The sequence below is a fragment of the Chlorocebus sabaeus genome, chromosome 1 (assembly GCF_047675955.1).
Source record: "Chlorocebus sabaeus isolate Y175 chromosome 1, mChlSab1.0.hap1, whole genome shotgun sequence".
NCBI classification, from domain to species: Eukaryota; Metazoa; Chordata; class Mammalia; order Primates; family Cercopithecidae; genus Chlorocebus; species Chlorocebus sabaeus.
The window spans coordinates 123,350,003-123,374,869 of record NC_132904.1 but is presented as its reverse complement, the minus strand read 5'-3'; positions in this window follow the sequence as shown (position 1 = coordinate 123,374,869).

Sequence of the window (24,867 nt, the reverse complement as noted above, 5' to 3'; positions counted from 1 at the left end):
GCTACTTAGTTTAAGACTCTTGATTGCAAATGTTGGAAATATATCTCTAGTTCGTTAAGCAAGAAGGGAGTTTATTAGAAGGATTCAAAGTTAGGGTGGCATGTGCTTTTAGAAACTAAAGAGGCTGAAGGTGGTGACTCATGCCTGTTATTCCGGCACATTGGGAATCCTAGGAGTTTTAGATCAGCCTAGGCAATGTAGTGAGGCCCTGTCTCTACAAAACCAGAAAAATTAGCTGGGTGTGGTGGCACGTGCCTGTAGTCCTAGCTACTTGGGAGGCTGGTGTGAGAGGCACCACTTTTAGGTACCATTATAATCCTCCAAGAAATACTGGATTTGTGAAAGGGGAGAAACCAGTACTCTAGTACCTCTTTGAGTGCAGAGAGAGAACCTCTGAAGAATTTTAATGCTGTAGACTGCAACTGTGGTGATCAATAAGCAATCATAATTGGTTGAAGAAGTCAGTGCAGAGCAGGATGAGAGGAATCTGAGCCCGACTGGTGACTGCCTACCAACAGGACAGGGTCACTCCCCAGTGCTTACCATCAGGAAAACACGGCACCAGGGCTTCCAGCCATTAGGTCTAGACTACCTGTTTCTAAAAGAAACCTCGTGAGCTTTCACTTCTCAAGTGAAAGCAGACATTGATGGTGAGGAGACAGAAGTGGGGACAGGAAGACAGAAGTCTGTTTCATTGGTCACATGGTCATGTGATCACTATCCCAGGGATTTTGCTATGATAAGAGTGAAATATTTTGGTACTTTTCTGGGAATACAGAAGGAGCTTTAAATGCTAAATTCGTTATATCAAAATTCTTTTAGTAATTCTCTTTTTTCTTTTAAATACCTCCAAGAAAGATCACACGATTCGCCTTAATAAGGCATTAATGGCATCCTAACCTCTTCAAGATGCTCTAGAATGTGTTTGAGAATTAAATGGTACAGAAAATAAAAAAGAGTCCAAGTTGAAATCCCCTTATCTCTCAGAGTGTTCTGAAGCTAGCAAAGCACTGGTCTCCTCTGTAATGAAAGCCTGTTCTTTGGACCCAACTGTCGGATGCCTGCTTTTACCAACAAGGCAAGGAGAGACTTTGATTTGCACCATCACTAACTGCTTTGGCAGGAGAATGTTTGTTTGAACTACACTTTAGAAAGGATAAAAGGACAGTAAAGAAAATCACTATTCCCCCCCACCCCCTCCTCCCCATTAACCTATTTCCTCTGTTTTTTCCCCCTTTGGACAAATAAAAATTAAAAAAGAGAAAAGAAGATCAATAAAATGCTGTAAGCTCAAAATTATTGATCTTTCTCCAGCATTTCATTTGGCATCAAAAGAAATTTATGACAGAGAGTAAAAAATTAACGAAATAAAATGAAACAAGAGGAAAAATTCCTAAGTAGTTGAGGAAAATTAAATTCTATATAGTTTATCATTGAAAAACCTCAATATTCTGGCTGAAGAAACTTAAAAAGTCTGTTTTCTGTTTAGTCTGTCCTGGCATCATTTTAGCTTTCAAGTACTTAGAAGTACCAGGAAGTTTTTGGACCCCTGAACCACAAAACATAAATAAAATAATGCTGTATACGTGTAGAGTCTTAAATAAGCCAGAGTTATTTTCTGGCTGAGATGATCTTCAAAGCCAGTTTTCTGCATGCCTGTTCTCCCCATTCCCTTTAAATCCTTAGGTAATTGAGACAATTTGCGACAGAAAAAGAATATGATGCCAGCATAAGACAGGTCAATTCAAGTTTGCCTTCAACCTGGTGGTATGAAGGCAAGCTTTCTTTACTTGGTCACAGGTTCCCATTTTTTCTGAATATTCTTCCTGTGTTTCACAACCAGTGAATGTGGTGGAAGCACATTTCCACCCTTTGGTTTGTCGTAGTGAGAACAGCTTTGAGTAGGGGAGGAAGCCCTCCTTGTGTGCATGCCACGCCTTTTTCCAAATTTCAAGAAACTTCCTCTGAAATTTGCTTTTTCTACTACTGGGTTGTTTTGTTGTTTTGTTTTTAGCATGGTTGTCACAAAACGGTTGTTCCTCTCAGTGCTTTTCCACATGCTGTGGTTTGGCTGATCCCTACAAGCCCAGCAACCCTATTTCCTTAAACATCACTACAGTGATTGTTAAGAACAGAGGGAGAAGCCCAGACTGCGGCCCACGAACTCAGACATGCCTGAAAGAGATGGAAGCTTGACTGCTGGTTTCGTGGAGGAGTTTGCTGCAGGGTAGCCCCTTATTTATTTTATTATTATTATTTTTTTACAGCTGAGTATCAAAAGTTTGGGGGACTTTTGGGTTTTGTCCAAAATCACACACAAGTTTGAAAAAGAGAAGGAACTAGAACTTGATTGTCTCCAGTCTCTGTCTTGCTCTCTTCCCACGACGACACAGTACCTTTCCCACACGGGACCCTTGGATGCAAGTACACATGCACATACACACGCTTTCTGGAGTCAGCATTTTGCCTTCACAGACCTGGAAAGATTGCCCTTTGGTTTGTCACAGCAGAGCCTGTTGGCAGATGGTGAATCAGCCTCAGGCTCAACGTCAGCCTTTACTTAAAAAGAGCTCCCCTGGTATCCCTCCATCTTGCTCTCTGGAGGATGCCTGTCAGGCTGGTCCCATCTGCTCCCACTGTTTTCCAGGAACTGTGTATCTGGGTTTCACATAGGACTGCGATGTGCCTGGGAGCATTTTTCCTGACTACATTGCATATGCTCATTTCCTTCCTTGGCTCTCTCTAGAGCAAATGTTTCAGTATATCCTTCAATTAAACATCGAATAAGACAAGGACTTCGTTTTCCCACCACCCAGTCCACCAACCTCCCTTCCATTGGGACCATACTCCACCTTCCTTCCTGTTGCAGTGACTGCACCCTCTCTGCTCCCACAAAAAGCCAAACCCACCACTTGAGCATTGTACCTTCATCTCCTTGAGACTCCTCAAGTCCTTTGCTCTTGCAGTCATATCCTCTCCCTCATGCATCATCAAGTTGGCACTCCCTAGCGTGCTTGTGGTCATTCCCAGCAGCGCACTGTCTTATGCAGTGATATAGTCCACCTGGGAGAACACACCCACCCCTCCACTTACCACCTGGAAACTTTAGTCCCCTAATAGCAAAGCTCTTAGAAGAGTGGTTTATACTCACTATTTGCACTTCCTCACCCTAAATGTCTCTTTTTGAGCCTACTCCACTTTATTCCCTGCCATTCTGTCAATGTCACTCCATCTTTTGTCCAGGTCACCAACTACATCTAGATTATAGCACCAAACGGTCAATTTTCAATTCTCACCTTCCTTGGCCTCTCAGCAACAGTGATCACAGCAGGTGTTCTTTCTTATAACACTTTCTTTACCTGTCTTCTAGGCTTCTCCACCTAGAGAAGGTGCTATCTTATCACATTGCTCTTTTTTTTCCTCTGTCTTCTTTTCTACATCCTCCCTCTCAAGTTTGTTCCTTGCTCTCCTTTTCTGCACTAAATGCTCTTCCCGAGTAATCTCATCCTGACCCATGGCTTTAAGTTACTCTCAGATATGTCTCTATCTCCAACTTCTCCCTAAAGCTCCAGGTATATATCCACTTCTTACCGGAAACTTAATTTATCAAAAACAGTTCTCACAACCACACCCTGCCCTTTGGTTGATTTCACTTCTAGCTTCCTCTGTTTCAGTAAACGCTTTCTACGTTCACCTAGTTGCTTAGGCCAAAAAAAAAGCACAATTTCTCTTTCCCTCCTGGCCCATATTCCAACCCATGAACAAGTCCTGTTAGTTGAAGCTTCAGAACATTTCCTGAACACAAGAAGAATACTTTTCATATCCTTTACAATTGTGTCGTATTGAGAGCCAGCATTAAGGGTTTTCCCAAGTACTTCTACTTTTGTCCTGCTACAGTTTATTCTTCACACAGCAACTGGAATACTCCTTTGATAGTCAAAACAGCAAAGAATCCTCCAATAGCTTTCCTTCATACATATACTATAATCCTAAAATCATGATCTCCCAGGCCCTATATTATCTCCTTTATATTTGCTAGCTCCTCTGCAGAAAATATCCACTTCCGCCTTCAAATCTTTACATGACTTGATTCCTCACTTCATTCAGAGACTTCCTCAAATTATATTCACTCAGAGTACTTCTGTAGCCCCCCATTCAAAACAGCCCTCACAAATGCTTTTATCCTGCCATTAAAAAAAATAATACTCACTGTCTGAAGTTATATTGTAATGTGTTTATCAATTAGTATATCAATTAGATTAATCAATTAGATGTTTATTTGCAAATTGAAAATATTCCTTCAGGAAAGAGACTCTTCTGTCCCTTTTTTACCCCTAAATCCCGGAGCTCAGAATGGTATTTAGCACACCGGAAGTGTACTAAGTTAGAACTTGTTTAGGGAAAAACAAATAAACACATTTAAACACAGGTACTATGAGACACGTGATAGATGATTCAATATGAGGTGCCCGGGTTAAGAATGAGCCTGCCGATCAGGTTGATGTTAAAGATAAAGGAATGATTATTGTGAGATGTCAGAGATTATGTTCACCCAATTTTCTCCTCCTAAATCATCCAGAAAAGTAAGTTGATTTTTCAAACAAATGTACATTTAAAAAACATATTCTTTGTGTATTGACCTGTGTTAATTTTCCCAAAATGCAATATATTTGATCCCTCTTTTATTTTATTTCCTAGTGTTCAGTTCACATTTTTCGGCCTGCCAGAAAGCAAGACCATTGTCAAGCGACTATAACGTTCTTGTCTTTGGCTATGTCTCTTCTATCATCATTCCCCTGGTAAGTGACTCAGATTTTATATGGATGTGTATATGCTTGAACTATGACCTAAGTACCATATGTCATCCTACTTCTTAAAAACCTGACAACATATCTCCTTCCTGTTCTTTGTTCTAATAGCATACAGCATAAAGACCTTCCCCTCTTTCTCATTCTCAGAGCTTTCATAGCAACTTCTCTGTACTTCTTGTAAGTCACTTGGCATTTTCTGCTTAATAACATAGACTAGTATTATATTTTCTATTCAAGATTATATCTTCTTGAAAGCAGAATAATTGTTTGCCCATCAACTAGGAGGCTGTCTGGCAAATACTAGATGCTCAATGAATCACTATTGAATGAACAAATGAATCATTAAATACATAAATAACTATTAAATAAAACAAGATTATTGTCTGTAAGTAAAAGTTGAGGCCAAGGAACAAAAAACTTGGCTATCATTTGGCCATCTGAGTTGCCTCTGCAGAAGCTCATGAATATGGTGCTAACTACCAAACGGCTCGGCAACCGCACACTCTTCAACTGTGAAATATCGTCCATTCTCAGAAGTGTTTGTTAGTGTGCGTGTATGTATGTGTGTGTATGAGTAGTGGCAACAAAAACAGGGCGATCCTTGGTTTAATAATTTTTCCTTCTCATTTTTGGTCCAAGAAATGAATTCTATATCTGATTTCCTGATGAGCCCCCCTGCTTCCTCACACATTGATGAGGAATTGTGGAGGGTTTTTTTTTTTTTCAGTTATTATTTTACTTTAAATTCTGGGATACATGTGCAGAATGTGCAGGTTTGTTACATAAAAGTATCCACGTGCCATGGTGGTTTGCTGCACCTATCCACCATCATCTAAGTTTTAAGCCCCGCATGCATTAGGTATTTGTCCTAATGCTCTCCCTCTCCTTTCCCTCACACCACTACAGGCCCCAGTGTGTGATGTTCCCCTCCCTGTGTCCATGTGTTCTCATTGTTCAACTCCCAGTGAACTCATTCCTTTTTATGGCTGAAGAGTTTTTACAAAGAAAATCATCCCTTCTATGCATGGCTCCTGCCCAATAAGCTCCTTCATCAATTAGGAGAGGGCTCGCCAGCCTCTGCTATGATAAAGGTCTGCATCTGATTTTTTTTTTTTTTTTTTTTTTTTTTTTTTTGAGACGGAGTCTCGCTCTGTTGCCCAGACTGGAGTGCAGTGGCGTGATCTCAGCTCACTACAAGCTCCGCCTCCCGGGTTCACGTCATTCTCCTGCCTCAGTCTCCCTATTAGCTGGGACTACAGGCGCCTGCCACCACGCCTGGCTAATTTTTTGTATTTTTTAGTAGAGACGGGGTTTCACCATGTTAGCCAGGATGGTCTCGATCTCCTGCCCTTGTGATCTGCCCGCCTCGGCCTCCAAAGTGCTGGGATTACAGGCGTGCATCTGATTTTAATGTTGCTCCAGGTTAAAGTATCCTCTGCCCTGCACATCATGGAGAAGAGAGAAGATATGAATTCTCTGGGTTGATTTCTGTCCCAGTCCACCAATTTCCACTATTTGTTACTATTGTAAAGGCTGTGTTGTGTTTTGGGGCTTTTCCAGGTGCCTGAAATCCTAGCAAGGGTCACAGAGTGATGCCTCGTAATGGAAGAAACACAAGTGTTGCAAATTGACTTCTTAAAGCATCTTATAATCTTACTTTACTCTATAAACTGGTAATATTTTTCAATATAGGAGCCATTTGTAATGATGCTAACCATTACAGATGAATTTGATATTTGATTTAAAATTTATACACTCAATAGTGAAATGTATGAAGTCAAAAAAGTAGATGGAACATTCTTCCAGCTTCTTTGTGTGGTTTGCAATGTTTCAGTCCCTACTACCACTGCCATGCATGATTTTTGGAAACACGTACTAAAGAAAGCCTTTGAGCTATTACCTTTACTCGGAATTGAAGGGGAAAATCCTGAACTAAAATAGAGGCACCAATTTACAAAATGGAACGACCTATAACAGGGAAGCCAACTAACTAGTCCCTCTGGAAATTCCTGTCCTTGAAATGGGAAGCTCAGGGCTGGTCTGAGCTCCCCAACAGTAGATGGAAGGAGGCAACTTGCCCCATTTCGAAGGAACTTCACCATTTCAATCATCACAGCACTTAGAATCGAGGGAGAAAAAAAAGCACCGTGGTCTTACTACAGGCAGCAAAATCCCTACATTTCTTAAGGATTAATAGTAAATCTTTAACAGAGTGTTTCAGATTCCCAGTTAATCTTAGAACACAGGTACGCTTCCCCAAATGGCAAACCCGGACACTGTCTGGCTGAGCTATATTTCATCTGTACGTGGGCAAATATTTTTGTGTTGACAGATGCAGGCAGGCCTTGCAAGCAACCCCTTTTTGCCTTGGACAAGTCAACTATATATTGTTCTTCCAGAGTTTCTAGTGAGGGCTGTGAATGAAGAAGGAACATAGTTCCTGAATAGCTTGTTTTGAAAGGCCTCTGTTTTTCCAGTTTAGAACCTGAAGATATATTCCTCCTCTGTATGGGATTTTCATAATGGCGTATACTCAGGCAGCACTGAAGGCTGCCCTTGTTTAACAGGTTTGGAAATGGGAAGCTGACACAAAGTGTCTTCTGAATATCTCCTATCCTATTTGCCTGCCATTCTGGCAGGTGGCATCCCATCATTGTGTGACCTCTGGGGCTTTGTGTAACTGTACAGCTGAACACAGAAGACAGAGAGAGGGAAGCTGGCATGATCGGAATGATATGGAGAAATACAAGAACTTCTCTTAAATGCACTTTGTATTTTTCGCACATGCATACATCTATATGTAAATTTCATGTGGTAGGTTCTTTTTGCTCTACATCCCCTAAAAGCTGTTATGAAATTAATGATTCATTTGAAAATCAATTATGTTTTGAAATCCAGGAAATATGGCATTATTCTACATTTAACAATCAAATTTATAGTAACAGATATGACAAAACAAATGTAATGTAAATAAGGCTATTATAAAAACAACTCGGTGCAAACTGGCTTACTACACATAACCATCAAAATGGATCTTAATAGAAATTTTGGAGTTATCCCCAAATATCTTGCGAGTTCACCTTCCCCTGTTTTTCTGCTCCATGGTTGGCAGAGCTTCTAAGAGGTTCACTTGTTTGGGTGCCACTATAATTTGCAGAAAACCTATTGCTTGGGAAAACTATTTCTGGCTTGTTCCTATGTTTCAGGCTTGGAGTCTTTCTCTCAGCTTGTTTATTTGGCCTTAAGTAGGATCAGAGTTGCTCCAATACCTTGGGCATTTGTGATCACAGATCCAGCTGAAGCGTCCCTTCACGCTCTAATGAGAACAAAGACAACTATGTGTCCTACTTCATTCCAAATGCAACTCCTCCTACTTCTTCAGTGTAGTAGCATCTGCCTTGCGTTGCTTTAAGAAAAAATTATGGGCTTCGCACGGTGGCTCACACCTGTAATCTCAGCACTTTGGGAGGCCGAGGTGGGAGGATCACGAGGTCAAGAGATCACGGTCATCCTGACCAACATGGTGAAACCCCGTCTCTACTAAAAATACAAAAATTAGCTGGGCGTGGTGGCAGGTGCCTGTAGTCTCAGCTACTCGGGAGCCTGAGGCAGGAGAATCGCTTGAACCTGGGAAGCAGAGGTTACAGTGAGCCGAGATCGCACTGCTGCACTCCAGCCTGGTGACAGAGCGAGACTCCATGTCAGAAAAAAAGAAAAGAAAGAAAAAAAATAGAAAAAATTGTGAAGTATTTTTTGTCTTCATTGTGACCAGTCTCTGACTCTCTTTTCTTCCTGAGACTGACCCCACCCCTTCCCTTATATTAGTTGCTATGAACAGGAAAGACTCTAATATGAATCACATTTATATTAAATAACTTTTGAGTATAAATCCCTTCAATAGGTAGTTGCATTTGAAGCTTTTTAACCTTAATTATAGAAATGGAAAATAGAATTAAAAACTATTTCCTTCTTAATGGAACTCCATGCATCAGCAGACCATGGAGAATTGGAAGAAATTGATTTTAACCTTAAAATCATAAATCAATATTTTGCATATGTAAATCCCATCTAGGCATAAATTTCTAAAAGCCTTTTTGTGCAGTGGGTAAGAGTGAGTAGAGAAGAAATAAAAAATATGGTCCATGCTCACTCCTCTCTACATGTCCCAGTGTCTTCTTGCAGAAGACTAATGAAGTCAAACTGGCTGTGGCCACTTAAAGATTACATGTTCTTGAGAACTATTAAAGGAAAGGTAACACAAGTTGAATTAGGAGCTGCTTTCTCTTGCAGGCTTGGGAGCTGAGCCTACCCACCACCACCCAAACTCAATGACAGCTGAGAGATGAGCCTGCCATTATCTGTCTCTCAACCAGTACTCCCCAAAGACATTGCAGCTTGCATTGGAATGACCAGGCCCCTTGAATGGGGTATATTTCCTGGGGAGGAGGTCAGGAATCAGAATTTTCATAAGATTATTAGGTGATTATTAAGTATACTATTTTTTTTTTCTTTTTTTGAGACAGAGTCTCACTCTGTTGCCCAGGCTGGAGTGGAGTGGTGCGATCTCAGCTCACTGCAACCTTCACCTCCCACGTTCAAGCGATTCTCCCACCTCAGCCTCCTGAGTAGCTGGGATTACAGGCTGCCACCACCATGCCCGGCTAATTGGTGTATTTTTACTAGAGATGGGGTTTCACAACCAGGCTGGTCTTGAACCCCTGACCTCAGGTCATCTGCCCACCTTGGCCTCTCAAAGTGCTGGGATTACAGGTGTGAGCCACTGCACCCGGCCAAGTAAACTAAATTTTGCAAACCTCTACTTTGTGCCAGTTCCTAAATTTCCTAAGTTTCTCTCATAGATTTCTTTCCTATCAGTCTCTTAACCACTCTTGAGTTGACCATAACATTCTTAGGCTTACTCTATCACAAAATTTGGAGACATCAATTATGCAAAGCCCTTTTCTAATTTTTGCCTCCTGCTTGTCTCTTCTTCTGACCCATCTGTGGAGGTAGATCACACCATCACTTCCAGCATAACTATAGACAGCTTTGTAATCTCAGTGCCACAGAATCTAAGAAACTGTAAGCATGATAAACAGAGGATCCCGAATGTGTTCCCCAAGATCCTCTCTTAAACAGCAGTACACCAACAAAATCCAAAATTCTTTGCTATAGCTGGTGGTTGCAAGAGAGATAAAATAAGGACTTGTGGCTGTTGAGGTCTTAGATCCAGGGCCTCTGTCCATACAGATGAGGAGTCAGAATGACAATACACATAAGAATGATGAGAGAATTACTCCACATGTAGATAGCAACTGAAAAAAAAAAAGTGGTGAATACTGATGCTGATTTATATTAGGAAAGATTTGTTTTTTAAGCTGTAATTGTATGTTTGTTTATGTAAGAGCAATGTTAATTACTGTCATTGATATCTACTGCTTACAATTTTTGCCTAATTACTATGTAGAATGATACTTACGCATATAACAATTATATATATTTTTTTCATTTTCATTATTATATTCATTTATTAAGGGCAAGGACAACAGTTTTTGTTTGTTTGTTTGTTTGCGTGTTTTGTTTTTTGTTTTTTTTTTTTTGTATTTCTGCACCCTCCAGGCCACTAGAGCAGTAGGTTATATATTGTACCTTTTCATTAAGCCATTTAATGAATTAATTAACGTTTAAGTCTTACTCTTGCTCCACTTGTGTCTACGCATGTTTACCTAAGTGGCCCCAGGAGATTATTTAGTCTCCAAATCACCACCACAGATGCATAAATACCTTTTTCTAGCATTCCTGGTTATGTCAGAAATAGAGGATAGAGTCCTTTACCTTAGATATAGCTATAAGAAGGAGACAGGGGAGGAGGAATACAGAGAGGAATAGGCTGGAAGGACATGGGGCCAAAGGGATGGATGAAGAGAATTACATTTGAAATTGTAACTGACAGAAAATGCTATACAGTACATACAGCGGTTAATAAACATATAGTTGCGCAAGTCAACACAAAAAGTCTTGGACAACCACAGCTGTGTATGTCCCTTCAAGCACGTCAACACTCTGCTCATCTCTCAAATTAGAATGTGAGACAGAATTGTGTTGCCATCTCTATTCAGGACACATTGTTTAACAGTCTCTCTCTAAGGACAAACAAATGCTAATTTTGGTCTCCTTCAAGACCCATACGGGATATACCTTTCTAGTCTGTAGTCCCAGCTACTCGGGAGACTGAAGCAGGAGGATCACTTGGGCCCAGGAGTTGTAGGCTGCAGTGAGCAATGTTCAGGCTGTGAATAGCCACTGCACTCCAACCTTGGCAACACTAGCCCTGTTAAGTGACATATGTATGATACGTTTTTTTCTTTCTTCCTTACCACATACTTTCACAAGCTTTAAATAGCAAATCTCAGAAGAAGAAAAACAATGGAAGAGGAGGAGGGGGAGGAAAAAGAGGAAGAGGAGGAGGAGAAAGGGAAGGAGAAGAGGAAGAAGAGAACAAGAGGGCAAGGGGGAGAGGAGAAGGAAGAGAAAAGTAACACATACCATGTACACAACCACACACACATACACAAAATCAAAAACAAACAACAAAAAAACTTCAACAAATTCTGATCCATCCCAGCAAATAAAACCTAGTCATCAGGTGTTCTAACTATGAACTGCTCCTTATATACATTTCAGACATTCAAATAATATACTTGCTGTTTTTCCAGGGTCTCCAATTCATGTGGAAATTGAACGAGGGATTTTTGTTTTTGTTGAAAATTGTCATTGTCAATTTTTCCTTTATCCCTCACCACTAGCCACCCCTAAAATGCCTTACGACCAAGAGGCATTACTTCCATCCCTTTCAAATTCATTCATTTCCCAACAAATCCCAATTTCTTTGTCTCCGTATCTCCCACGATGCAAGACCCTGAGTTTTATGTTTACATGATTAGAGGACTAACTCCATTTATGGATGTTCAGAATTCAGAGATAATGCCCATATGTGGATTTCTGTCCATAACTTGGATGAATGAATGAATGAATGAATGAATGAATGAATGAAATAGGGTTTACGAATTTCTCTTTCCCAATCAGAGAAAATTTATTTTAGCTTCCTTAGCTACCAAAGTGTCAATCATTCTGTCTCCATGACAAATCCCTTTGGATTTCACATAGACCAACATTTTAAAAACAGAATTATTTCACACTCTATTTAACTTCTAGAGTTCATTAACAACAAACTTCCTACCAAGTTGAATAGTTTCTTAAAGAAACGTTTCTCTTCATGAACATTTTAAAGTTATTTGAATTGTACAAAACAATTGTGAAGTCCAATTTTAACCTAACGGGCATCTGAAAGATCTCAGTTCCTCCAAAAAGGAGGATATAGCTTTCTTTCTATAAACAACAAATTAAAAATTAAAATGTTAAAAACAAACACAAGTTTTTTGTAAATGTATTTTATAAATTTACATTATATTTACGGATAGATATAAATATATATATAGATAAAGATAATAGAAGTATAGAGTGTTGATATCAGGATTAGTCGACAATTTAATGACAGGATTAAAATGTAAATTGCTTGAATACAAACAAGTTGTTGTTGTTTTAAATCATAGGTGTAATAACCCATGCATAATGGGAAGATTGAAAGATTAGGAGCATATACAAAATGACAAAGAAAACTCACAAGTGCACTATGAGAAATAAACAGTTGTTTGTAAGTTTTTAATATTTTTCCTCACATATATATAACCACACTATAACACAGTTTTGCATCCTAATTTTGGATTGATATTACACTGAACATTTTGATACCTAATATTAGTTCATTGTGCAGATTTTAAAAAAATTTTTTTCTCCATTTATTGCAGGTTTTTATTTATTTTTGTCATTATTACAAGGTTGTTGGAGACATTTTGTCTTGACAGATATTTATTTATTTATTTATTTATTTATTTATTTATTTGGGATAGAGAAGTGGAAATATATTTCCTAGGCTCGTAGATATGAAATTTGAAATATTAGTACATTCTTGGCTATATATTTTCCCAAAATATTTTTACTATTGATGCATTTTTGAGAGGCATGTGAGTGTCTGAATAACTTCAACCTCACCAACAGTGCATATACTTCAATTTTCTCCAAATTTGATAGGGAAAAGAATATCAGATTGTGGATTTTCTTTTTTCATTTATTCAACTGATACCAACCCATTTTATGTGATTTATAGCCATACTATTTCTAATTCTGTGAATCAGATGTTAAATGTTTGTACTTTATTAAGAACTGCTTATTTATAATAATGAACAATTAAGTTTATTTCTAAATAGTTGATATTTTTAATTTCTTTTGTGAAGGAATTTTTTTTTTCATAATTTTAAGCTAGTTTTCCACATTTTTTTTTTTTTTTTTTTTTTTGAGACGGAGTCTCGCTCTGTTGCCCAGGCTAGAGTGCAGTGGCCGGATCTCAGCTCACTGCAAGCTCCGCCTCCCGGGTTTATGCCATTCTCCTGCCTCAGCCTCCCGAGCAGCTGGGACTACAGGCGCCCGCCACCTCGCCCGGCAAGGTTTTTTTGGTATTTTTTAGTAGAGACGGGGTTTCACCGTGTTAGCCAGGATGGTCTCGATCTCTTGACCTCGTGATCCGCCCGTCTCGGCCTCCCAAAGTGCTGGGATTACAGGCTTGAGCCACCGTGCCCGGCAGTTTTCCACATTTTTATTGGCCTTTTGAGATTCTTCTTTTCTGATTTGCTCATACGCATGTTTTGATCTCTTTTATTTTGGCCTTTTATTTGTGATTTGTGTATTACATATTCATATTCTTTCTATGAATTTTTTAGTGGCTATATACATTTCAAATGTGTTCTAGATAGTGACTTGGCTTTTCTGTTTGTTTGTTTTGCTTGCTTAGTGTATCTTTTCTGTACAGAAGTTTTTAAGTTTCATATACACAAAATATTCCATTTCGTTTAGTAAGGTGTATTCTTTTTGCAATTTGTTTAAGAAATTAATTTCTTCTTCTTCAAAGGCTATAAGTTTTTATAGTAAACTGATTTTTTAAAAATGTTTTAAGTTTTCCTTCTAACATATCTCTTTAATTCACCTGAAATATATTTTTGTGTAGATATGAAGTAGGGGGCTACTTGATATTTTTTTTTACAAATAGATAATCAATTGGCCCAGCATTACTTACACTCTAGCCCCTCATTGATCAACAATTTATGTCTTTGAGGAGGCTGGGGTGGAAGGATCGCTTGACACCAGGAGTTCAAGACCAGCCTGGGCAAAATAGTGAGACCCCTATCTCAAAATAATAATAATATGTATTTGTTTATCAAGTTTTTGCATATATACGTGATTTTCTACATGACATAGTTTCTATTTATTGATCCCCGCATCAATGAGACACTGTTTCAATTAATAAAAATACTAAAATATTAATTTATAATATAACAAGTCTGATTTTTTTTCCTCAAAAGTGCCTTGACTATGTTTAGCCCTTACTCTTCTATGTAAATTTTAGAATTAACTTTTCAAAGTCCACAACAGTAAACCACACACTGAACTTTACTATAAATTAACTAAATTTACAGATTATTTTGAGAAAAATTGGTGTCTTCATGACATTGAATTATCTATGACTCTCTAGACATGGTATATCTCTCAAGCCTCTTTTATTATCTTCAATAATATTTTCTAATTTTCATCTTAAACATCATATACATTATTTTAGCTTTACATCATGCTCCCTTATAGTTTTTCTTGCTATGATTATTAGAATTTTTTCTTAATATTCTGCAATTGTATATTACAGGTATATAGAAAAATTATTGATTTATGTTGATATTATATCTAGCAATCTATTAATGTTTCTAAGAGTTTTCTTGTAGAGTCTTTTCAATTTTTCAACTTAAGGAAGCACATTATTTGTCAATGAGATAGCTTGCTCTCTTTTTCTTTTTTCTAATATCATGTTTTGTGCATGTTTGTCTTTTTGTTTAGGCTCAGTCTCCCAGATAGTATTCAGTGGAATCCTTGAAACCACATGTTTTTCTCTTATTACTAACTTTTTAACAAAAACATAATGTTTACGTTTTGATAGATGAGAACAAAATAAGAGTGAAATAGCACACTGAATAACAGGCTTGAGCAGAATCACCCCAGTATTCAGTATGGCCTTGAATAGTGAAACATTAACCAATTAGCAAACCTTTAGCTGGTTTGAAATGTTAAACATTCCTCTTTAAGTTATGTGAGAAGAATAAAAATCCCAGGAATAAATTAAAACTGAGAAATAGAATTAGAAACATAATGAGAATCAGATTGGAGATAAGACAGTACAAATTGTAATCTTTGTGTTTTGATAAACAATTCATTGTATGGGCAGTACTGAATTTTGTAACTGTATCATGTTTCTGCTCTTTAAGATACGCTTTTGATAAAATATGTAAGATAATCTGGTATGTCAGTCATCTAAAAATTTTAGTGCCTTAATTTATAAACATATTAAACATTTGAGAAAACATAAATTCATACGTTTTGATTTGAAGTTAGTGTTTGATGAGAATGATGTTAAAAATAATAGAATATCAATCAGACAAAAATCAAACAAAATAATCTTTATTTAGTAAATAGTATTTTCCTTACAAAGTTGCCTAACAGTGTAGATTCTATCGATGATTTTCTTTCTTATGAATTCTCTGACTATGTGCTTTGCACATTTGGCTATCCTGTTGTTACTATTTTTCTTCTTAAAAATATGAGCTTTCACAAATTTAAAAAATTAGCGTTGTCCTTAATACATTGTTCAAAGATTTTTCCTCATAGCTGCTTGCTGCTATACTCAGTTTTTAGCACTTTGGATAAACAGAAGATTTTGAGGTTTCATTTGTTTTAAATTTTACAAAATCACAATTTTTCTCCATTTTCTTTATGAGTTTAATGCATTAAAGTTTATCAAATAACATGTATTGACATTTCTCAATGATCAACCACAAAACCAAAATAATAGATTTTTCTTTATGTATGACAAATAAATAACTTCAGATCCTTGTGAAGTTTCCTCATTCAAATTCATGTTATTTATACTTAAAATTCGATACTAAATTAGTAGTAGTTTATATTTCACATCTGATATCAAATGAATCATGTTCATTCAGAGAAGGTAATTATTTAAGAAACTTTCTTAGAAAATATGCACATTTGAATATTACCATTGCACACCAAGGAGACTTTGGCTGGATATACAATTTTCAGATTATTAGCCGCTCTATCTAAGTATTTAGGGATTGACATAGGTCTTGCAGAAACTTGGTATTATGAGAAGTCTGAAGTTAGTGTGTTTTGTTTAGTTTTTAAAAATTATGTTATGCAATTCCATACAGGATTCTAAACTTCTATCATTAAAATTATAAAGGAAAAGCTAAGAAATATCTAGATGAGACTTTTTTGATTAACTTTGCACAAGCAGCGTTTCTCTTCTAATTGTGGCTTTTTTTTTTTTTTTTTCGGTTTTGGAATTCTTTCTATGTCCTCTTTGATAATTGCCTCTCTTTCTATTTCTTTGTGGATTATTTTTTTCACAAATACTTCTAATCATTAAATTGCATCTCCTCTCTCTTACCACTGTATTTATAATATTCTACTTTTTGTTCATATCTTTACCCTGCATTTTATGGAGGAAACACTGGTGTGTCCTGTGCATAGCTGATTTGCTTAAAATAAGTATATTTCTACTATCATTTAACAATTTCTCTTATAGTCTTTTGTTTCATCACTTGCCTTGAGCCAACATTTTCATCTGAGTGAATTCTCTTACTATATTTCCCTTTCACACTCTACAAAGGTCAAAATCTGTTTTACTACACACTTGAAGTAAGAGTTTTATTTTCTTTTCATTGATATTGCATCTTTTAGATCCGTTTTCCTGAAATATGTTCTTTTGGGTTTTCTGGGCTATGCACTGTCTGCCCTTACACTGTAATGTGTTTTCCTAAATTCTAGGCTATTTTTACTTTTCTCTGCTTAGTTATTATAGAAAAGTGAAATATCTATTCAAGCTTGGCATTTTCCAAAACATTGTAAATGGGGATGGAGGATTAGTTAGCGTCTTTAGCTTCTTCCAATAGCCTCTTAGATGCTAGCACCAAACGGCTATCAGATCTAGATACAAAAGACACTTTAAAATATATTTAAAGACACAATCCCTTGATAAATTACAGTTAGCATATTTCACTTGGAGTGAATCTACCACTACTTCTCTTACTACTACTATGTCTTCTAAGTGAGAGAATCAAAAGCCTGTTGTGACATTGGTATCATGTGAAATATAAAAACCACTGTTCCCAGTAGGCATGCCCTTAGAGCTATTTTTCTCTTGCTGTCCTTGCCTTTAACGCTTTACCTCAAATCATAAAAGATCCCAACATGGGAATAGCACTGCCTCCCTTTCCTCCCACCCCCATTTTTTTGGTATGCTGTGTATCAACACATGCAGAAAGAGATCCATTGATGAGAGCACAGACGTTGCGTTTCTGCCCATCTTGCCCACAGCATGCATTCTATGGATGGAATTTGGTGGCTTGTTTGCCTCCCTTGTTTGCCTCCCTTTGCATTCTGGATTTAGGGGTATAAAGATGGGAAAGTGGTATGGTTTCTCCAACTTCTTGGGTACTCTCTGGGCTGTATTTGGTGAAAATGAGTTTCAATTGGCTAGTGGTACAAGAGCATATGCTTGGGCAACCCCCATCAATATGGCAGCTAATAAAAAATTATCTAAGCATTGACATATGATTTGTTCTTAATTTTAGCTTACAATTCTTTCATTAAAAATAATTTTGCATTAGAAGGAGCAAGATTACAAAAGCTTTTTAAAATTAATTTATTTCTATGAAATATTTTCATTAAAAAAATTTCAAAGAGATATATTAAGCATGACCAATGTTAACCTAGAAACTAAGCAGAGACTATTCATATAAATGACAAAAATAATAATTGCAATTTTATACTGTATATTGTTTTTGCAAAATCTGAAACTTCCAACAAAAGGAAATTACCAAATTTCCTATCGATAACATGTCAGTTTACAAAAACCATTTCAATGTGTGAGCCTTCTGTGAGGGACCACACTGAATTTTGAGTCCATTGAATGTAATGTTTTCCAAAGTAGGACCTTGGCATCCATGGCAGGTTTAGTATATTATCTAGGAGGTGTTTTCATCTGTGTTTGTACTGATTGTGTGCATTAATGTGTGTGTTATTGAAATCAGTGCTATAATCCCCATTAATTCCAGTGGGAATTTTTTTTTTTTTTTGAAGTAACAAGGGAGAGCAGGTGGGGTAAGCATTCCATGGACTACAAATAGGAAATCACTTATTCAAAGGGCATAATGGAATATGTGGGGTGTGTATCAATGTTAAAGAGACATTTTTAGATGCATAAAGTTAGGCAGTGTAGTGGAAATAACATAGAGTCAGAAATGTTGAATATTCAGCTCTTTCTTGTTGCCTTGGTTCTAGTAATACAAAGATAAAATATGTAGTTTTTCTTTTCAAGAAGCTTATCTTCTGTGTAGTGGCCATTACTTACAGTATGATAAGAATTTTAATGGAACTCACTTCAGGATCCAAAGGGAGTTTAAGGTGGTCAAATTCAATAACCCAAATTGAAGAGACTGGAGTTCACAAGGAAGATTGGGAAGAAAAGGGCCTTTTAAGTCTAAGAGAGTAGCATGTTCAGAAACAAGGAGATAAAACAACAGTTTGGGAAGTGGGAGTGGTTGGTAAGCCTAAAGAAATAAGGTTGGAGGAAGGGACAAGGGATAGCTGGGAAAAGCTTTATACACAGGCAAAGGAGATATCAATAATTTCAATAGCAAAAAATCTATAAATAATTCAAAAGTCTATTAACAAGAGAATAATATATAAATTGTGTTATATTTATTCAATGGAATACTGTACTATACAGCAAGGTAAGTGAATGAGTTACAGCTATCCATGTGCATCAACATGGATAAATTGCAGCCAGAGGAAGTTAAGTGAAAAAAGCAAATCATTAGAATGTCAGTAAAAATGCCTCTTTCCATTTATGCCATTAAAAACATCCTGTCAAACAATTTTCTGATTAAGTATACATATATGATAAATGCACACACACACACACACACATGCAAGAAAATCATAAACTCAAGTTTTAAGTGATGGCTCTAAGAGAAGAGGCAAGGAATTGGGAACCAGGAAGCAGCAAATTTCAAAAGCATTAGCTTTATCTTAGATGAACTGGTAGGTATCTTGGAGTTAATTATGTTTATATGCTTCACTCTGTAAAAATATATTTAAATACTTGTGTGTGTCTACTGAAAATTTAATAAAAGCAATGCAAAAATTTCTGTCGTAAAATTAATTATGCAAATTAGCTTTGGTATTTCAAGGAAAAGTGATTTATTGTGAGTTTTAAGTTTACTATAACAGACAATTTAATAATGTTAAAAATCTTTAGATTCCCAGAAACTTAATCTGAAGGTCCAAGAAATTTTTAAACCATTTTTTTTAAGCAGGAAATAAAGAAGTAAAGGAAAAAATACTCAAGTGTCAAAGACAGCAAAGGCTGCATGGTTGAGAACTCTAAAGGCCTTGATTGTATTGTGGGTTCATAGCTTTGGTCACAGAGGAGACTTCACCTTTCCACTTAAAGGACAAAGCAAATGTAAATTTGTTCTCAATCACAATATACCCAGTATTAAATTTAGTAAGAGAAAATTGCACTAACAGTTGAATTTTAGGCTTAACTCTGTGACACTTTCTTTCTTGTATGGAATTGATCAGCTCAAACCGAGAGCTTATGCCTGGGAAAATGACACAGTCTGTTCTTGCCTCGTTCTAAATTTTAATGGTACCAGGGCCCACTCTGACACTAATTTTACAGTCACTGTGCCCTCTGATTGTCTAGCAAGAACCGACATTCTTCCTTTGCTTCCCTGTGAGCAAGGCAGCTGTAGGACCAAGTACGTTTAGTATTAATCATTGCCGTTTCCCAGATAGCCCTGTGCAAATGAAATACGCTTTCCTCAGAATGAAGAAAAATGATTATTTGAGGGAAATGTGAAAATGTGAAGCTTTGTCTTGACTTATCCGCTTTAGCAGATGTCTTCCCTGATGTTGGATCATCTTTCTTTTTCTTTCCTTGTATTGCTACGGAAAAAGAAACAGGATTATGTGGATGTGGATGGTCCTTTCTATTTTCCCAAATAACTTATTCTAACCTCATCTTTTGTTAAATGATGTTTAAAAAATATTCTCAATAGCACAGTAAATACAATACGTTGCACTTAAAATTGATTGCTGGATTAAAATTAAGTTCATGATGTGTGAGTATAAGAAGGCATATTAACACTCACTTCAACATAGCTTTCACCACCAACATAACACTATCACCATCCAGATTTTTCAATATTGGTTACCCTTCAAAACCTGTCACCCATGATCTGGCATATGCTAGACCCTTAGGGACTGCAGAGAACAAAGATGATGGTCTGAACTAGGAGGAGGTCATGCCACAGCTCTTCACCCTGACTCAGTACAGAGTAAGCAGGCCCAAAACACCAGCTCCCATCTTCTCTCTGGGAAGGAAAATAATTGGGCCATGCATCCAAAGTCCCAAATTTTCTGGGTACTGCATGAGGAACTGATTTCTGTCTTGCTTGTCCTGGAACACTGACAGAACCTAGCATATGCTGGATTCCTGAGGGTGACAGAGATCAAGGATGACAATTTGAAAGAGTGCGTGGGAACTCACCACAGTGCCTCCCTTGGCTTGGCACAAAGTGAGTAGGCCAAAAGCCCCAGCCTATAAAAGTATAAAACTTGGTAGAATAAATATAAAGATAAATACCAAATACTGTCTTATTGTGATGGTGATGGGTAAATCACCTTTAATTCTAGTATAAAAGTTAAAAGACAAAAGTATTAAGAATAACATTAAAAAGTCAGGAAACAACAGGTGCTGGAGAGGATGTGGATAAATAGGAACACTTTTACACTGTTGGTGGGATTGTAAACGAGTTCAACCATTGTGGAAGACAGTGTGGCAATTCCTCAAGGATCTAGAACTAGAAATACCATTTGACCCAGCCATCCCATTACTGGGTATATACCCAAAGAATTATAAATCATGCTGCTATAAAGACACATGCACACGTATGTTTATTGCGGCACTATTCACAATAGCAAAGACTTGGAACCAACCCAAATGTCCATCAATGATAGACTGGATTAAGAAAATGTGGCACATATACACCATGGAATACTATGCAGCCATAAAAAAGGATGAGTTTGTGTCCTTTGTAGGGACATGGATGCAGTTGGAAGCCATCATTCTCAGCAAACTATCACAAGAACAGAAAACCAAACACCGCATGTTCTCACTCATAGGTGGGAATTAAACAATGAGATCACTTGGACACAAGAAGGGGAACATCACATACTGGGGCCTATTGTGGGGAGTGGGGTGGGGAGGGATAGCATTAGGAGATATACCTAATATAAATGACAAGTTAATGGGTACAGCACACCAACATGGCACATGTATACATATGTAACAAACCTGCACGTTGTGCACATGCACCCTAGAACTTAAAGTATAATTAAAAAAAAAAAAAGAAAACATTATGCTAAGTAAAAAATGCTGTCACAAAAAGTCACATATTTTATGATTCCATTAATGTAAAATATCCAGAATAGGCAAATCCAAAGAGACAGAATGTAGAATAGTGGTTGCCAGAGGGGATAAGGATGAAAGAAGAATAAGTGCATAATGGGTATGGGGTTTCTTTGGGGGATGAGAAAACTGTCTTGGAATTGGATAGTAGTAAAGTTGAGCAAGTCTGAATTTAGTAAAACCCACTGGATTGTACACTTAAAAACTGAATTTGACAGTACGTGAATTATATCTCAATAAAACTTATTTTATAAAAAGAGAATAACTATAAATATAAAAGTGTTAATCAATATACACTATAAATAGATGTAAATTATGGCACCAATGACATAACTTGTGGGGGGAAGGGAAGTAAAGTCATAGATGGCTTAACTATAAGAACTTTTTTGTAAGTCTCATAATAACTACAAAGAAAATACCTGTAGTAGATATACAAAATAAAAACAGAAATTAATCAAACCAGGTTATTATAAAAAATGATGAAACACAAAGGAAGACAGCAAGAGAGGAAAAAGGCTAAAATAAATACAAGACTAACTGAAAACAACAAAATGTAAATGGGTTGATGGTCACAATCAAAAGGCGTTGTGTGGCTGAATGAATAAAAAAACAAGATCAAGTGACATTCTATCTGCAGGTGACTCACTTTATTTTATTTCATTTTATTTTTCTCCTTTATTATTATTATTTTTTTTGAGACAGGATCTTGCTCTCTTGCCCAGGCTGGAGTATAGTGGCTTGATCATAGCTCACTGCATCCTCAAACTCCTGGACTCCAATGATCCTCCTGCCTCAGCCTCCTGAATAGCTGGGACTACAGATATGACTCACCACACCTGGTTAATTTTTAAATTTTTAGTGGAGATAGGGTCTCACTATGTTGCTGAGGCTGATCTTGAACTCCTGGCCTCAAGCAATCCTCCTGCCTCAGCCTCCCAAGTACTGGGATTACAAGCATGAGTCACCATGCCCAGCCTACAAGAGACTCACTTTAGATTTAAGGATATATATAGGTGAAAGTTAAGAAATGCAAAAAGTTATCTCATGCAAATGGCAACCAAAGACAGTAGGGTGACTCTTCATATAAGACAAAATAGTTTAACTTGAAAATCATCACAGGAGGCCGGGCGCGGTGGCTCAAGCCTGTAATCCCAGCACTTTGGGAGGCCGAGACGGGCGGATCACGAGGTCAGGAGATCGAGACCATCCTGGTTCACACGGTGAAACCCCGTCTCTACTAAAAAATACAAAAAACCAGCCGGGCGAGGTGGCGGGTGCCTGTAGTCCCAGCTACTCGGGAGGCTGAGGCAGGAGAATGGCGTAAACCCGGGAGGCGGAGCTTGCAGTGAGCTGAGATCCGACCACTGCACTCCAGCCTGGGCGACAGAGCTACACTCCGCCTCAAAAAAAAAAAAAAAGAAAATCATCACAGGAGACAAATAAAACACTGTGTAATGATAAAAGGATCAAATCATCAGAAATATACAATAATTACAAATTTATATGCACAAATATATTACATTGTACAAATATTACAAATATATATCTATATCATCATAGAACATAAATATATGAAGCAAACCTTAACAGAAGAGAAAAGAAAAATGGCAATACAGCAATGCGAGGAGATTTTAATCCCCCACTTTCAGTAATGAATAGAACAATCATACAGAAAATCAATAAGGAAAGAGCAGACTTGAACTACACTACAAACCAAAAGGACCTAAAAGACCTAACAGAACATTCCACCCAACAGCAACAAAATATATATTCTTCTTAAGCACATAGTCAACATTTTCCAGGACAGATTACATGTTAGGTAACAAAACAAGTTTCCACAAATATAAGATTGAACATTTTATCAAGTATCTTTTCTGACCACATTGGAACAGGACAAGAAATCAACAGTACAAAGAAAACTGGGCCGGGTGCGGTGGCCCACGCCTGTAATCCCAGCACTTTGGGAGGCCGAGGCAGGAGGATCACGAGGTCAGGAGATCGAGACCATCCTGGCTAACACGGTGAAACCCCATCTCTACGAAAAATACAAAAAATTAGCCTGGCATGGTGGCAGGCGCCTGTAGTCCCAGCTACTCGGGAGGCTGAGACAGGAGAATGGCATGAACTCAGGAGGTGGAGCTTGCAGTGAGCTGAGATGGTGCCACTGAACTCCAGCCTGGGCGACAGAGCAAGACTCCATCTCAAAAAAAAAGAGAAAGAAAGAAAACTGAAAAATTAACAAATAAATGGAAATTAAATAATGTACTTTTAAACAACCAATATGTCAAAGGAAAAATAAAGATAAAAATTAGAAAATATCTTGAGGCAAGTGAAAACATAAATCAAATTTTATGAGATGTAGTAAACACATTATTAACAAGAACGTTTATAACAATAAATGCCTATATTACAAAAACAGAAAGTTCTGGAATAAATAATCTAACTTAACACCTCAAAGAACTGAAATAAAACAGGGTATTCCTGCATAGATGCAGAAACAAACACTTGACAAAATTCAAAACACTTTCATGATAAAAATTCTCATAATAAAAATTCTCATCATCTCATGATAAAAATTACATCAACATAATATAGGCCATATGTGAACGTTTCATAGCTAGTGTCATAATCAATGGTGATAAAGCTTTTCCTCTAAGATCAAGAGCAAGGCAAGGATATCCATGTCTAGTCAACAAAGTAGTGAAAGTCTTGGCTAGAGCAATTTGGCAAGAAAAGGAAATAAAAGGAATTCAAATCAGAAAGGAAGAGCTCAAATAGTCTGTCTTCGCAGATTATATGATTTTTATAGAAAACCCTAAAGATTTCCCCCAAAAAACCTGTTGGAACTAATAAGCAAATTCAGTAAAGTTTCAGAATACAAAATTAACACACAAAAATCAGTTGCATTTTTGTATGCTGACAACAAACTATCTGAAAAGAAAATTAGGAAGAAAATCACTTTTATATAATAACATTAAAAAGAATAAAGTACTTACGAATAAATTTAACTAAGAAAGTGAAAAACTTGTACACTAATGACTACAAAACATTAATGAAAGACATTAAAGAAGACAAAAACAAATGGAAAGATATTCCATCCCATGTTATTGAATTGAAAGTCTTAAATTGTTAAACTGTCTATACTATTTAAAGCAATCCACAGATTCAATGTAATTCCTATCAAAATCCCAGTGGTATTTTGTACAGAAATATAAATAGGCATTCTAAAATTTTTATTTAACCACAAATGATCTGAAACAATCAAATACCTTGAGAAACAAGAATAAAGCTGGGCATACCACACTTTGTGATTTCAAAATATATTCCAAAGCCACAACCACTTAA